This window comes from Tiliqua scincoides, chromosome 5 (genome assembly GCF_035046505.1).
Source record: "Tiliqua scincoides isolate rTilSci1 chromosome 5, rTilSci1.hap2, whole genome shotgun sequence".
In the NCBI taxonomy this organism is placed as follows: Eukaryota; Metazoa; Chordata; class Lepidosauria; order Squamata; family Scincidae; genus Tiliqua; species Tiliqua scincoides.
In genome coordinates this window covers 83448413-83464359 of record NC_089825.1, presented here as the reverse complement: position 1 = coordinate 83464359, position 15947 = coordinate 83448413, and the positions used below count along the sequence as shown (strand labels likewise).

The 15947-nt window shown below is 44.8% G+C and overlaps 1 protein-coding gene across 1 annotated transcript in view; it reads right to left on the bottom strand.

Moving 5' to 3' along the window:
• Positions 1-15541, bottom strand: part of RARA (retinoic acid receptor alpha) — a 161281-nt gene extending 145740 nt beyond the window's left edge. Inside the window, exon 1 of the mRNA XM_066627267.1 lies at positions 15367-15541. The gene's annotated coding sequence lies outside the window, so the exon portion shown is untranslated. The remainder of the gene's footprint in view (positions 1-15366) is intronic.
• Positions 15542-15947: the final 406 nt, after the last annotated feature.

Sequence of the window (15947 nt, the reverse complement as noted above, 5' to 3'; positions counted from 1 at the left end):
GATGTGCAAGAACCCACACATCAAAGAGGATGTACAACGGAACTTTTGCTTTCGTTCACAAGAGTCCGTCTCTCGGCTCTAATCACACACACACCCTTTTGTCTTCCTGATTCCAACACTCAACAACAGTGTCCAAGACCCACTGTTTTGGAATTGCAGATATTAGTAGCCCAGAGTTCCTTTTGTAAAACTTAGCTGATGCATGTTCAAAACCACAAAATGTGGATTAGCTGCCCTTTAAAGCCATCACATTAACCATCATGTTAAAGGGCTATAGCTGCCCTTTAGCCATCACATCCAATCATAAAAAAAATTAGTCCAGGTGTCCTCAAAGAATAAAGCTCTCTTGGCCTTTTAATGTGTACTTATGTGAAATGGGGGAGGGGGGAGAGAACTAGACACAAACAACCTACACCTTCAACAACTTCATGCACGTTTCTCTGCTTAATGAGGTTTCCCAAAATTCCTGTCCTACTTTATTCATATTATAACCAGGGAGTGAACCGATATCAAACCAAAAGGCAAGGTGATCTAATGCAGCATTAAGAGTAAGGAGAAAAATGGTAACACACCCACCCAGATATTGAAGGGAATAAAAATGGACATAGCCAAAGAATACGTATAATGGAACTTGCAAAAATCCAGCCAACTCACAATTTTTGTCTTCTCACAGCAATCAATCATCGCCAAAAATAGAGAGGTAGAAGAGCAGTACAGCAGCAGTTACCCTCAGCAAATCTCTCAGCATCCGGTAGTCATGAGTATGCCATCTCTGAAGATCTTTTGGGTTTTGTGGTTAAAATAGGAGCCACCAGGCTTATTCTCCCACTCTGCTCCCCTTAAAACCGTACTTATCAATAGCGACCAAAAATATTTCAAGTTCTTTACAGAAAATCGCAAATGACTTGTCACAGTATCTTGTGGCACAGAGTTCCACAGAGGGAAAGCATGGTCTGAAACAGTGCTTTCTTTTGCTTATCTTAAAGGCACTGCCTAGCAACCAAAGGAGTGGAGGTACACACACACACACACACACACACACACACACACACATATCGTGTTTCTCTTAGAGCTCCAGGAAATCATAGCACAGTCAAAGATGACAGCTTCACATTTACCTTTGATTTCTATCACCCACCCACATCCCCCAGAAATGTCCCCACAATCCAGTTTCGTATTAATGTTTGACTTAATATATTCATTCACTCTCATTCTTTCTTGCAGACAGAGAGAAAGAGAGACACCCAATTTTCCCAGGGAAACCCAAGTTTTGTTTTTTTTTAAAGGAAAAAAAATCTAGTGACGAGAACCCAGCCGTCAGCCTTGACGCAATATTTCCTGATGTCACCCACATGGCGCAGTTTCAATTCCAACTAAAGAGGAACATCTATCAGTGGGGGAGGGGGAGGAAGGAACAGAAACCTAACCCAGCTGTCTTCCACTATGCCAGCAGTATGTGTAGAAATGTATATCCAAATGAGGTATGCTCGGATTCCGAGAAAGAGAGAGAGTGCATTGTAGGGTTTACCAACTGCCCATTCACACACACTGGGTTCAGTTATCTTAGATGTCACCCTGCTCTGTTTGTTAAATTACTACCACCCTGTATGGGCCCTACAGAATATTCAAGTCCATAACAAGAAATTAGGGTGGGAAGAGATATATTACTGTGACAGCCATCAGAAAACATGGAACAGAAAATCCTAAATACAACTAACATGGTGTTCTTAAAAGCAAAAATTTTAAAAACAAATGCTGTTGACATTTTCTCAAGTGCCCGAATGCTTGTCAGCCTTCCTGGTGCCTTTGTACTCACTAGCCCTCTTCAGACGTGGCAGGAAACTGTGGTTTCCCATGAGATAAACCTGGCTTCTAGCTCTCTTAAGCCCAGGTGCTCCCTCCTCCCTTTACATCTGTTGTGGAGCTGCAGTATCAACAGCTGGGTTCAATTCAATCACAGCTCCTTAGCTTGTGCAAAGCCAGAAGCTGTGGCTTATCTTCCATGTCCAAACCAGGATGTGAAACCTGATTTTGAAGTTAGCTTCACATCCTGGTTAGAAGATAAGAGTTAAACCACGGGTCCCAGCTTTGCACAAGCTGTGGTGACAAACACAAAGGATGGTGACAAACATAAGGGAAGGAAACAAGAGAAAGGGAGGGCAAAGAGTGCATGGGTTTGGGATGGTTCAAAGCCATGTTCATGTAGGGAGAAACCATGGTTTGCCATTATATCTGATCAAGTCCATAGATTTGAATACTGGAAGAAGAGTGTTTTAAATACAACCTGTACATTTTTAACTCCAAGGCTTTCATTAGAAAGAAGAGTCACCTTAAAATTTATAGGACCTGGAACACAGCCCCACTATGAGAGGTTTGTATCCCCCTCCTTACAGCTGCCTCCTTATGCCTATAGCCCCATGATAACATACTTTCAGCACAACCTTTTACAAACCAGCCAAACCTCATTCTGTCACACCTGCAAATGCAACCCAACTTTATCCTACCCTGATGGGTACTCGGCTGTCAAGACAGAAGCAACTCCCCTGCAAGCTGCCTGCAAACCTTTCGGGGTAGATATGGAAACTTTTCTATGTTTTGTATAAAGGCTATACAAAGGTATACACAGATCTATAATATAAAGGCTGTGGTATACACAGAGGTGTGGCATAAAGGCTGTGGTATACACAGAGCTGTGCGTACTCTGTGCCAAACACAAATGTAAAATTCTGCACTCAGAAAATTCAAATTCTGCACAAGGCTGAGATCAGTGCGCTACACAAACATGTCAATTTGCTCCATCTGCATCTCTTTGCTCTGTAAAATGTATTCTGTGTTTTGCATTATTTATTCTGGTTTTGCTGTAGGGAGTAAGATAATTCCCTATGAATGGTGCTGAAGCCCCTCCCAACATATAAAGCAGGGGTGCCCAAACCCTGGCCCTGGGGCCACTTGTGGCCCTCAAGGCCTCTCAATGTGGCCCTCAGGGAGCACCAAGTCTCCAATGAGCCTCTGGCCCTCTGGAGATCTGTTGGAGCCCACACTGGCCCAATGCAACTGTTCTCAGCGTGAGGACGACTGTTTGACCTCTTGTGTGAGCTGTGGGATGAGAGCTTCCTACACTGCTTGCTGTTTCACGTCTGTGATGCAGTAGCGGCAGCAAAGGAAAGGCCAGCCTTGCTTTGTGCAAGGCCTTTTATAGGCCTTGAGCTATTGCAAGACCTTCATTCATTCATATCTTCATCTTTAATATATTAATTTATGTAAGCTTATGTAAATCTATTCAAATTTTAAATGTAAATTAATTCTTTTTTTCCTCTGCCCCCAACACAGTGTCGGAGAGATGATGGGGCCCTCCTGCGAAAAACTTTGGACACCCCTGATCTAAAGAAATCTTCTTCAGCCACCAATCTGACCCTATATTTCAGCAGGCACTGGTCAGATACATTCAAGGATTTCTCTGCACTGAAGCCACAAGGGCCAGAAACCTGTGGGGTGGGGTTTGGATTTTTAGGAAAACAAAAGATAGGAGGCTCACATGCTTTAATTCTGTGTCCACCACAACATTCTGCGCTCAGTAGATCCCTAGTGCACATACAAACCTTGAGTATACTCACGTCATTTAAATTCCGGTCCAAAGTAGTCTGGAACTCATGCCAAGAAAATATTAAAGGCTACAAATCAAAGTATATTTGCATATATTTGCTTTCTTGGCACAAGTTATTCTTTGCATCCCTCCCACCTAATGCAGAGCACTGAAACCTCCCCTCCTGATTGCTGGAAATCTGCACGAGCTTCCAAGATTTTAGTAACTGCCCCTATGCTTTTAAGACTCTGTCTGCAGCAGAGGGCTACAAACTTGGGGGTTTTGTGTTTAAACTGAAAGCTGATGTTTTTAGGGTGCTGGTTATTTCAGTGCGCATGCAGTACAGTGGTGGAAAATATGTCATCCTCAATGGATCGCCATTTGCACCACCTCCAAATAAAAAGCCACAGAAATAAACCTGCTGAGTAACCACCACATCACTTCCTTTGGGATAGGGCACCATATTAAGTTGCTGTAGGGTCTGCTATTTCCCCTTCTCCCAATACCACTGAAGAGGACATGTTTAAGCCCCTGCCTCTCTTATTTTGGGGTTGGGGAACCCTCTGATCCCTCCTGTGGAACTCAGCATCACCTAGGGCAGTCAACTGGGTGACAGAATTCATTACCACCATCACAAGGTGTGGTGCTGGCCAGCCATAGAGGTGATTTTTCTTGTCAATAGCTATTAAGCATTTTAAATAAATGGAACCTCCAGGCAGCATAACCACTGAATTTCAAGTGCTGGGAGAGAAGAGGGAGAGACCATCCCTTTCTGAACAAGCATGCCATCAGTTGCTGTTGGAAGCCATGCTGGACAATATGGATCCTGCTCTGATCCATTAAGCATCATCTTCTTGTGCCCTTACTGATTAAAGCCGAAGCCATTTATTCATGCAAGGCTGCACTCATTTAATGTTGCATCTTTAAAAAACACACACACACAGTTCTTAAGACAACGGCGACCTAATTTGGAGGGCTTGCCAACGCAGAAGTTAAAAATTAAGACAAGGCTGAATGAAGAAAGAATCCTCTCCTGCTCCAAATGCAACTGCTTCCTAAATGGCATTTTTAACATTATTCAGCAAATTTCTACACACACCACTTCTTGACAGCAACACAAAAGTTCACAAAGTAGTTTCAAAGAGATGAGAGTGAAAGGAACAAGAAGACAGTCCCTATCTCACAGTCTGAAACAAAACAGAGGAGACACCAGTAAACAGCCACTGGACAAGATGCTAATGGAAAGGGGCAACTGCTCAAGCCCTGCTAAATGCAAAAGAACCACCACTCTTTAGCTGGGTTAATATCAACTGATTCCTGAAGAGAGCCACCTCCCTGACCCACAGTCCCCCTTCAATGGATTTCTGGAGAATAATCAATATAGCTGCATAAACACAGCCGAACACATCAGCCAAAAGACCCAGCTGTAAAATTCCCAAAGGGGGGGGACTGCAGAGTGGGAAGTATATTACACTTGGTGTATTAATCTCAAGGCCAAGCAACAAGGCAGAGGTGCTGCTGTGCTGCGAACACAGGACTTTTCCACTAGCAAACCAGACCGGAGGGGGGGGAGCAAAAAGATTCATCATTGCACCATAGCAGATTTACACAGGCACACATAAAACAACCCTCCCTCTCCCAGATTTTCTTTTCTCATTGCCTTTTTAAAAAAGCAATACAGACAGGAAAAAAAGGCAGGCACAGAAGGGAGAAATGAAAACTGATCTTGCCACTGTCCAAGATCAAGACGGCCAAAAGTACTTTTTTTTGTCCCATGAAGGCATTAAAACCTCAGTAATTCACAAGAACCAATAAATTATTATTTCTGAGTAACAGCTTGAGATTTCATCTCTCTCTCTCTCTCTCTCTCTCTCTCTCCCCCCCCCAACTTTTTCTTTTAGTCATGTTCACAAAAATAAGATCAACACAACTAGGTACTTTGGCCAGGGTTATTCAAGGGCAGATGTCTCATTTCCGTACTTATCTCACACACTTTTAAAACACTCCCTGGTGTTTTCTCCCAGTGACATCTACGTGGGGATTTCTGCTGGGTGCCAATTCTAGAGAGGGAGTCTCAGTCTCTCTCACATTCACACACTGAGCAGCTGCACTTTTGGGAAGGGGTGGAGCACACCTGACTCCAAACAGCAAACAAACCTGTCAAGACTCATACAAGAGCTAAACAAAATTCTCAGGAGAGGCGAGGAACACAGCCCTCCTCCCACCCCAAAAACACAGAAAACAAAAGAAGATGCCTCGACACCTTTTCCGCCTCCTTACTGATTTCCTCTCACGGTTGATTCACAGAACCATTTCAGTCAATAATAATAGTAATAATAATAACAACAGTATTTATATACCGCTTTTCAACAAAAAGTTCCCAAAGCGGTCATAACTGTCCCAGGACAGGTGGAGAAACAGAGCTGTACATAAGAGAATGCCACAGAATCTCCTGCATAGTCATAAACAGCATTGGCACATTGCAGTCTAACCTGAGGACAGACACTGAAATACATGACCAGTTTTGTAAAACCAGAAGTGACGTCTGTGATCTAAAGACTTCCTAATACAGTCTGGGTCCTCTGACAAGAGAAATGGTCAGGTGCAATAATGTTACCTGTACAAACAAGGTCCCTTGATAATGGAACATGTACAACTCCCTCCCTGGCTGACGGACCCCTGGAAGTGTCAGGCAGTGCCCAGCCAAGGACTGGGAAAGGCCCCAATTAAAAGGGACAGTGACGTCAGGGCTCAGCTATTCTTAGCCTGCCTCTTGAGCAAGAAGCTGCTAAAGCCGACCTTCAGTCCTGGTTCTCAATGCCAGCCATTTTTCCTTGCCCACATTCCCCCCTTCTTAAGAGTGCAACAAGATAACTCAGTCCAGTGCATCCTTCTATTACAATTACAACCCCAACTCCCCACAACTTTAGGGAAGGGGGCAGAGACACCCCATCACCTTTTCTACTCAGGAAAGATGCCCAGGAATTCTGCTCCTATTCAGAGGACCCACCTGGGATTCCACTGTCCTCATCCACATGAGCCCAGATCTCCATTCATGGATCTGTCTTGCTGTCACTCACTACATACTTAGATACTCCAGGGAGGAGCATTCAAGATGTAAAACTCCCCAAAACCATTTCACCAACATCTCTGTTTCACACACAAGTTGAAAATCAGGCCAAAAAAACCACAAGGCACGGGATTGCCAATCTTGTCCTCAGTTGACCTGAGGAGTTCAAGATCAGACCAAATTGTATTGCTGGAATTTGAAGACTACCGCCAACACTAGCCATTGAACAAAAGGGCTAATTTACTTACACACAGCAGCCAGGGTCAGTCCATCCTACTCTTCCCACTGCAATTCATGGCCCAGTCAAGCCCACTCAACATCCCAATTTTTCTCTTCTTTTTTTCTTTTTTTTGCAATCCCTGCAAACAGACTGCTGAGAATGGAATCAGTGCGTGCGTCTTCTTTGCTTTTAAAAAGGAAGTAACTGATTGCTCTGCCCGTTGACATGGTAAATCAAGTTCAAAACTACAAAGTCCCTGGTTCTGCAAAAGTTTAAGAACACAACTTGAACATTGGAGGGGGGGGAAGGATGAGGTACAGAAAAAAAGAAGAGGGGTGGGAGACAGAATAGATTGTGTGTCCTGCAAAAATGGGAACAGCAGGGCCTCCCTCAAAAGGACTGATGAAGGGATGGACACAATAAAGACCATGAAGCCACTTTGCGAATAAACGGTTAAGACATTCCTGTGATTGCAATTTGGTTGAGCTGCGCATGAAATAGCTTTGAAGTAGTTAAATTAAAAAAAACTATTTACTTGATTCAACCAAGAGAAATGTAACAAAAATGTGAACTGCTTCAAAAACGGACACCCTCCCTTTGCACTCTTCACAAGCAGAAAAATTATGAAGAGTTCCAACAGAATCAAACACTGTTCTTACTTCACCAACCGATCCACTGCACCCAATCAACATCTGACACAATAAAATGTGTAGCAAGAGTGACATATAAATAATTGCCCTCGCAGGACAAATGAAAACATCATTTGACTCAAAATTTAGAGATTTTTGGAGAACATTTTGGAGAACAAAATTTGGAGAACATGGGTCTGTTGCGCATCTGTTCTGTCACATCTGAATCCGTCAGCCGGCTCCATGTGTGTGGTAGTGGCAAAGGCCACATGATGTTGCACCCTTCAGATATCTTGAAGTGTGTCCATAGCTCATTTCCCTGCTCCCCCCACCCCACTCACAGGGAGTTCTTCATTTGCATGAGCATCATGGGACACCCCCCTACACACACACACACACACACACACACACACACACACACACACACACACACACACAACTCACAGACCTCAGCTGGCAACCACAGTGATCTCAGACAAATTTCAGAGCTTTGGGAAATTGCAGAAGTTGCTCTAGCCAAGAACTGCAAGCTGCTGGCTCATGGGTTCTCCGCTCATGGGAACAGAGAGCTTTGCACAAGCAGAGAGAGGGGAGACCCCTGTGATGCATTATCAGCATTTCAATGGATTTCTCATTACTCAGGACCTAAAAAAAAAAAAAATCAGTTTACTGGTGGAATATATGCCTGATTGCCCAAATTCATTGTGAAAGGGAATGACATCATATCAAGCCTCTTGTGCTTAGAGGGGGAAAACGTGATTGTCAGAACCAACTCTTCAGAAGCACTTGAAACCTTAAGAGCGGATATCAAAAGGCGGACTGAAACTCATGACAAACAAGCAGCATCTTTCCAGATGTTTCAGCTCCAGTTCTCACTGAAGCAGAAAACCTGCGTCTGGACTATACCATTTCAAGCTGTAGATCTGGGGGAAGGGCTGATATGACTGAATGCAATTCAATAGAACAAGAAACACTTCTGCACATAGATAACTACCATATCAGCAAGAAGGATGCTAGCTTAGCCGTCTCCTCCCTCCCCCAACAATCTACTTTTCTATGTGCAAGAACATTTTTGTGTGTGTGCGCGTGAGGGAGCATTCTGTCGTATTAGCCCCTGCCTGCAGTCTGAGGTGGAACAGTCCAGCCACAAGGATACTGTCTCAGCGAACAGTCACTGCGTGGGTTTCACAGCTCAGATCAACCACAAGAGACTAGCAACTCTCTTCCAGACCTTCTCTATACTCATAATAAGCATTCCCACTTAAACCAGACAACCACACAAAGCAACCTCACCACAGATCTCTTTTTAATCCCCTGCCCCCACTGATGTTACATGGCTCCAACAGTCCTGCCTCATTGTTCACTTCCCTGTCCCACTGGTTACACTATCAGCTCATTCAGCTGAGACAAGGGACACATGAACAGGGACATGGGTGTCCAGAGACATTGGGGACAACTACCTGTGAGACAGGACTTCCTCTGCATCCAATTCCATACAGGGAGCCACTGATTGTGTCCCGTTGCCTCTGTGTGAATTTTGCCCAGACAAGCAGCATAGAGAAGTCATCACCGAAACAAATGTCTGCCATGTGGAACACTTGCTTCCCAGGGCCAACTTCCCCAATGCTGGTTTGCACATGGGTACCAAAATGGGGAAAGTTTTTGTTTAATGTGGGATTCAGACACAAGTTAGGCAGTGACAGCAGGGAAGAGATTTCCAAGGCATTATAAGTGGGATCAAAATAAATCAATACACAAGACAATGCCATGGTCATGTTTGCATCACAAACATACTCTCTCCCTCCTGAACCTGCCTCTATATAAAAATGTTAACATGGGAATCATTAGGCTGGACCCCTCACCCATAAAAGTTCAGAAAACAGAGGCCCTGAACAAATGTGCAAAAATCCACATAGAAATCAGCATTTCTCACAGATGCAACACATGTCTGGATGCAAAACCCAGGTGTGTTTCCTTATTTACAAGTGTCCCCCCCCCAGTGGAGTTAGCCATGTACCTTTTTCTTAACCTGCAAGTTCAGAAACAGTCATGTGGGTTTTGAATGTATGGCAGGAAACTGACATGGTTGTCCAATATCTGTGGGTTTTGACTCTTCAGGAGATGAGACAGCATCCTAGACCTAGACTCTCTCCCAGGGGAGGTCCCTTTCTCTCCTCATTTTCTCAAGTTTTTAACCTCCCATCCCAAGTTGGGGAGCAAGTGCTGCTGGGATATGAGCTGGCAAAAGAAGCTGGCTGAAGGATGACTGACAGTGCCAGAGGAGGGACTAGTTCAGTTTTTTCCCACAGATAAACCCACAGATTGAAGGTAAGACATTTATGCCCAACGTTGCATATATGCAACAGGGTTCAAATGTGTACACCTGTGGGCTGGGCAGAAATTGGTTAATCTGTGGTTGCAAATCCCACGTGCATTGACACTCACAGATGTAACTCATGGATGCAATTTCCCCAAGAACGTACTGCATGTTTGGTCTGGGTTACAATGCTCTTCCTACCAGAACTGCCATGATGTAGTAGTTCTGGACATGAGAAGATGAGGTTCAAATTCTCGGTCAATTACAATGCTTGCTGGGTGGTTGTGAGCAAGACCCCACCTCTCTACCCAGCCTAACTCGCAGACTTGGGTGGCAAGGGAAAAAAATGCCACCCAGCAAAAGCAATTTGCATACATAAACTGTAGAAACTAGTACCAAAAAAAAAAAGTGTGGGGGGGGGGGCAAAAACTGCAAGCAATTAGTGCCTGAAGGTACAATCAACACCACAAGAGAGTGCATTGTGCCCCTATTAGAAAGACTGTGTGCACTAGGCACTGTTTATTCATGGCTGTTGCAACACGAATGCAGACTCCTGCTGTTCCCACAGTTTTCTGGATAGGAGCTACAGGTCTTAACACTGCATCACAAGAACAATCCCATGAACATCCTTAGGAAGACTAAAGACTGTCTTATGTCAGCAACAGCTTTTTCTTCTTCACGTGAACAAAGAAAAGAAAGTTAAGCATATTTTTGTTTTTAGTCTGTCATACTTTGGTAGCATTGCTGTCTTCTCTGCAATCTAGATGTATAAACTCAGCATAAGCCTATACACCAGGCTTGTCAACTTGTCTGGTCACCTGGGGCAAGAAAAAAATCACATCTAGGCAACCAGGAACAAAATGCTACAAATATTATTATTATAACAACATTAAAAAATAACAAAATAAAAAATTTTTCCTATTAGGCCAAAAATGACTCCAGCAGATATTTGATTTTGCTTTGCAAAACCACTTTGCAAGCTTTTTTGTTGAAAGCAGTATATAAATATTCTTATTAATAATGTGTGGGCAAGAATGCCATTACAGTACTTTTTATCTTTTGTAGATCCATTCATGAGGCTGCTTTAAACATCCACTCACAGCACAATTCTATATGCATTTCCTCACATGTAAGTCCCATTCTGTACAGTGGACATTACCCCCAGGTAACTGTGTTTACAACTGCAGCCTTAATACACAAAATACATTCAAGACTTTAAATTGTCATGAAAGGATTTGTCGCTAGAAGCCATTGTTCAGTGCTTTGCACGTAGAAGATTATGGGTTTAGCCCCCCAATATCTCCACTAAAAAAGTAGGAGGGTTGGGAACGGACTCATCCAGACAACTCTGGAAAGCAGCCAAGTAGTATGCTCTAGCTTCAACCAGATGGTTCAGTGGTCTGACTCACAATAAGTTAAGCCCTTATATCTAAACTAGATTGAACAGAATCATCTTTATGACACATCTAGAAGACCCTCAAGATTTGGCTTGGGGAGTGAATTTGACAGCTGTGGAAAAGCTTCTTCTCTTTGGAACACTCTCCACACGGAACACTGACGAGGCAAACAATAGAAAGAATGTCATCACATGGTGTATAATTAACTTGCAGAATTCATCGCCACAAGATACAATAGTTGTCAGTTGCCCTGACTTTAAAAGAAGGGATTAGACAAATGCATGGCACACAGGTCTATTGATGGCAGCTAGCTTTGAAGAGGATGTTTCCAAATTGGTCTGTATGTTTGAAAGGTCTTGTGGACATGAAATTGGAACTGTGGCTCTTTTACTGTTGTGCCCAACTCCAACGACAGCTGAAAATGGAACCTCATAGTCAGAGGCACTATATCGTCAATTTACAACAAATGGGTGTAGCTATTTCCATTTTGCCCTGCATGTGAGCCTCCCAGGAACAAATGGCTGGTCACTACTGAAGACAAAGTACTCAGTTACACAGATATTTGATCTGATTACACAGAGCAATTTTTACGTTCTGACATTCTCTCATGCACTTGGAGGTACAAATTCAGTTACGTGGACGGCATAATTAAAAGAGCATTTAACTCAACTGATCCTGCAAGGTCACAGAAAAGAGTTAGTCTCTTACACAATCTTAGAAGAGATTACGAGGAAATAAGCCCCACTGATTTGAAAGGCTCTTGCCTCCCAAAATGGGTAGCCAAGACATAAGTCATGTAGGTTTTATTGCCAAGTACAGTCCCTTGATTTGTGGCTAGAGGGTTATAGTGTGCCAGAGTGATCCTGAAAGTTCTCATATAACATGCAATGCACAGCTAAGTTGCAATTAAGTGTTCCATTGTGAGCTGCTTTGGACATTTTTTTATTGAAAAAGGTAGGATATACCCATTTGTAATAAAAGAATGCCTAAAATATATTCCTGCTAGAAGAAGAGCTTTGTGCAACCTAGAAGCTTCTACTTTACTCACACACACACTAGGAATAAAGGTGTATTTATCCTGAACCATTCTAGATCCTATCCAGTTGCTTGTCAGAAGGGAAACAGGCACTAATTTTATTAAAGGACAATTGACAGATTCATTAAATTAGCAGAGTTAGTGTAACAAAGGCAGCAAGCTGTGAACCCGAAACTCCTGATTTGAAATTTCATCTCCTCTGTGGCTTCATTATGTGGTCTTAAGGCAAATTAATAGTCTCCAGTCTGCAATATGGTATTAAAATGAATTATAATGTTGTTATAATATAAAATATTATAATGGATTATAATATCCATATTGCAGACCAGAGACTGAGAAAGTACTACCTTACAGGGTTGCTGTAAAAATAACCATGCTATCACATTTCTATACCACCCTTCCTCCAAGGAGCTTAGGGTGGTATACCTTCCCTCCTATTGTCCTTACAACAACCCTGCGAGGTAGACAAGGCTGAGAGATCGTAACTTGAAGCACTTTGGATACTCTAAAGCACTATACAAATTCCCAGAATCTCGTCTGAAGGCACGAGGCAGGAATCTCGATGAAACTAGAATACTATGGGTCTGGCCAGCAAACCCCAGGTATGCCACCCTGTGTTCTGGGAATGGAAGAAATGTGGGATATAAATAAATATAATGAAAACACACTGGGGGAAAGAACTCCACCCTCCTGAACCTGGAATTCTCTACAGCAGAGTTTCTTAAACTGTGAGCCAATTTCAGGTGAGTCCCCATTCATTTCAATATTTTATTTTTAATAGACTTGATGGTGTCTTTAATAGACCATGGTATGTGAGTGCATTTGGGGAAATGTTACAGACCTGCACTTTTAACAAGCTACTATGTATATGCTTTTAACAATGATAGTAAATGGGACTTACTCCTGGGTAAGTGTGGGTAGGATTGCAGCCTAGGATTGTTAAAAATTTTCCCACTTGATGATGTCACTTCCAATCATGACATCACTTCCAGTGGGTCCTGACAGATTCTCATTCTAAAAAGCGGGTACCGCTGCTAAATGTGCAAGAACCACTGCTCTACAGCCATAGATGCATCATGAACAAATGCTAAGGGGGAATCCCTCCCACACACACACTTCCCTTGCCTCCCTGACATCTGAAGTTACACCAGCTGATAATTCCTCTCAATGGATGACTGCTTCCTTTCTTAAAGATCTTCCTCTTCATCAGTGACAGCTATGCACCCAACCATGGTTGGGATTCATTTAAAAAAAAAAAGCAGTTGACTGTTACAGGCAGTTGTCAGAGCTGGACTTGCACATTGCCATGACCATCTCAAACTCCAAGCACCCACCTATGCGCACCAGGCCACCTTGCACTCAGGAGTCTTCCAGGCCATTTCTATGGTTCCACTGCAAACAGTTTGCGGGCCTAGGCCACACACGACACCACGCATCAGCGGCGCTTGAAAATGACTAACCAAATATCACTAAGCCCAAAACACAAGAGCACCATGGGACTGAATATCCAGCTATGGGAGCTGGGCACAAAAAAATGCGAGAGCCACGGCTCCGATTTCACACCCACAAGACTGCTCAGACGCTGCAAAAACACAGACCAAGTTGGAAATGTCCTCTTGAAAGCTAAGCCACGGTCTTGTTTTTCCACCCACGGGTCGACCAACCGCTTGGCAGCTTGGCAGGACTGATGCTGCTGGCTTTCTGTCCATTTCAATTCTAAGATTCCCTGCAAAGGACATTTATTGCAACCATGCCGGGGAGGTGACACAGCCAGTAACATTTCTACAGCACCTTGAAATAAAGAGGTGGTGGTGGGGAAAAATCACAAAAAACCCACAAGAGCGATGTAACTGGGAGGAAAAAATTATACACCAGTCACCAATGATAGAAAACTAAGTACAAAAGTGCCTTTTGAGGCACCGCCAGCCACACCCACACGTGGCACTGAGAACATGCTCGCCTTTTCTTCCAAGATCTGGGAAGACAGACATGAGAGCTACCCACAGATAAACAGAGAGGGAGAAAAGCGATCCCCCCTCCCAAGCAGTCTGGACTCTCCATCCAAAACCCAAAACTCTAAGCAAGAAAAAAAAAACTTTCATGCAACGCAAGCGCATTTAATGTAGTGATGGGAAAGTCAGGAGGAACCATGATCAGCCTTAAAAAACCTCCTTGGCCACAATATGGGGTCCCACCACACTGACACACAAAAGATGTCCTCCATAAATTGAGGAGAGGCATAAATGCAGGGGGGAGCAGAACAGGCAGACGTGTGTGCAGAAGAATGCCGGATTTGTAGGACCCCACGGAAACCCACCACCCACCAGCTGGCTTGATTAACCCTTCCAGCAGACAGTGGCAGTGGGGAAATGGACAGCCCCTGGTGACAGCTGGACGGGACTACTGGAAGCAACAGTTGGGTTTGATTCAGAAGTGGAAAGGAGGATAGGGAGGAGGAGACAAACAATCTGGTATTAAACAATCAGCCTGCACCATCACCTTCCCCACCCCCCAAAAAATATCACTCTAGCAGCTGTTCCCTCCTCCCCCCCAAAATAAGTCTGCGCTCTCAACATCAGTGCCATAAGCTGCAGCAGGATCTTTGGGCAGTGTGGTTGGTGGGGACACACACACACAAAACATACACACCACTAACGCTCCCTTGACTTCCATGGGACTTTTGCAGGGAGATGGGAGGATGTCGTTTCCAAGAGGAGGCGGCCAGACAGACAGCCCAACGCTATGCATGTCTACTCAGAAGTCAGTTCCCTTAATTCCCTTTAGCCAAGCCGCCCGGAATCCAAGCACAACTTTTGGAAAGGAAGGTGGTGGGGAAGGCAGGAGGAGAAAAGCGATGGGGGGTTTTGCAGCAGTGAAACTCTAGCCTCAGACCGGGATCTACTAGGAACAAAACAAGAGGGGGGAAAGGGGGGCAGACTTTTCTATCTCCCCCCCCCCCGCCGCAACTTTGCACATGGAGATTGCAAGGGGACCCAATGCACCACCCAGTCTCCTTTCCTGCCCCATCTTCTTTGCAAACACACCCAGGGCAAAGTTTTGCAGAAGAAAGGGAGGCGGGCTGGGGGCTGGGTCCACCCCAGCGGGGTCTCTTACCTGGAGGCAGGTCCCTTTCCTTCTGCTGGGCTCCCACCAGCCCTGGTGCGGGACGGAGCCCAGCAGCGCTCGCCTTCCTCCCGCGGAGGCACAAGGACGCTCAGCCTCCCCGCGCTCCCAGCCTTGCAAAGTCACCGGAGAACGACTTGCGAGCCCTGCTCGTGCTGGGACTGGGACTGGGGCGGGCGGGGAAGGGGGGAGGAGGAGGAGGAGGAGGAGGGAATGGAACGTTGCGCTGGCCAGAGAGCGCGCGCCCAGCGCTCAGCAGCCATTAGAGCCAGTCATGTGCTTGGGTGAAACTTTACACTAGGGCTTGCAAGGGGGGGAGAGGGCAGAGAGGGGAGGAGGCAGAGGTGGGTCGGGCCTCGCCCATTTCCCCTTTCCCAGCCAATGGCGCTGCCGCAGGGGCATGAGATGGGGAGGGGGGAAGGCTGGGGAAAGATCTACCCTCGGTGGTTGCGGAGTAGCCTTTGAAGTGCCTGGCTTTGCAGGCGTTGGGGAGGGGAAGGCGGAACTGGCTGCCTGATGGTAAACAGGCTTACTCGGAAGCAACGCTCTGGGGCTTTCTCAGGGTGCAGGGC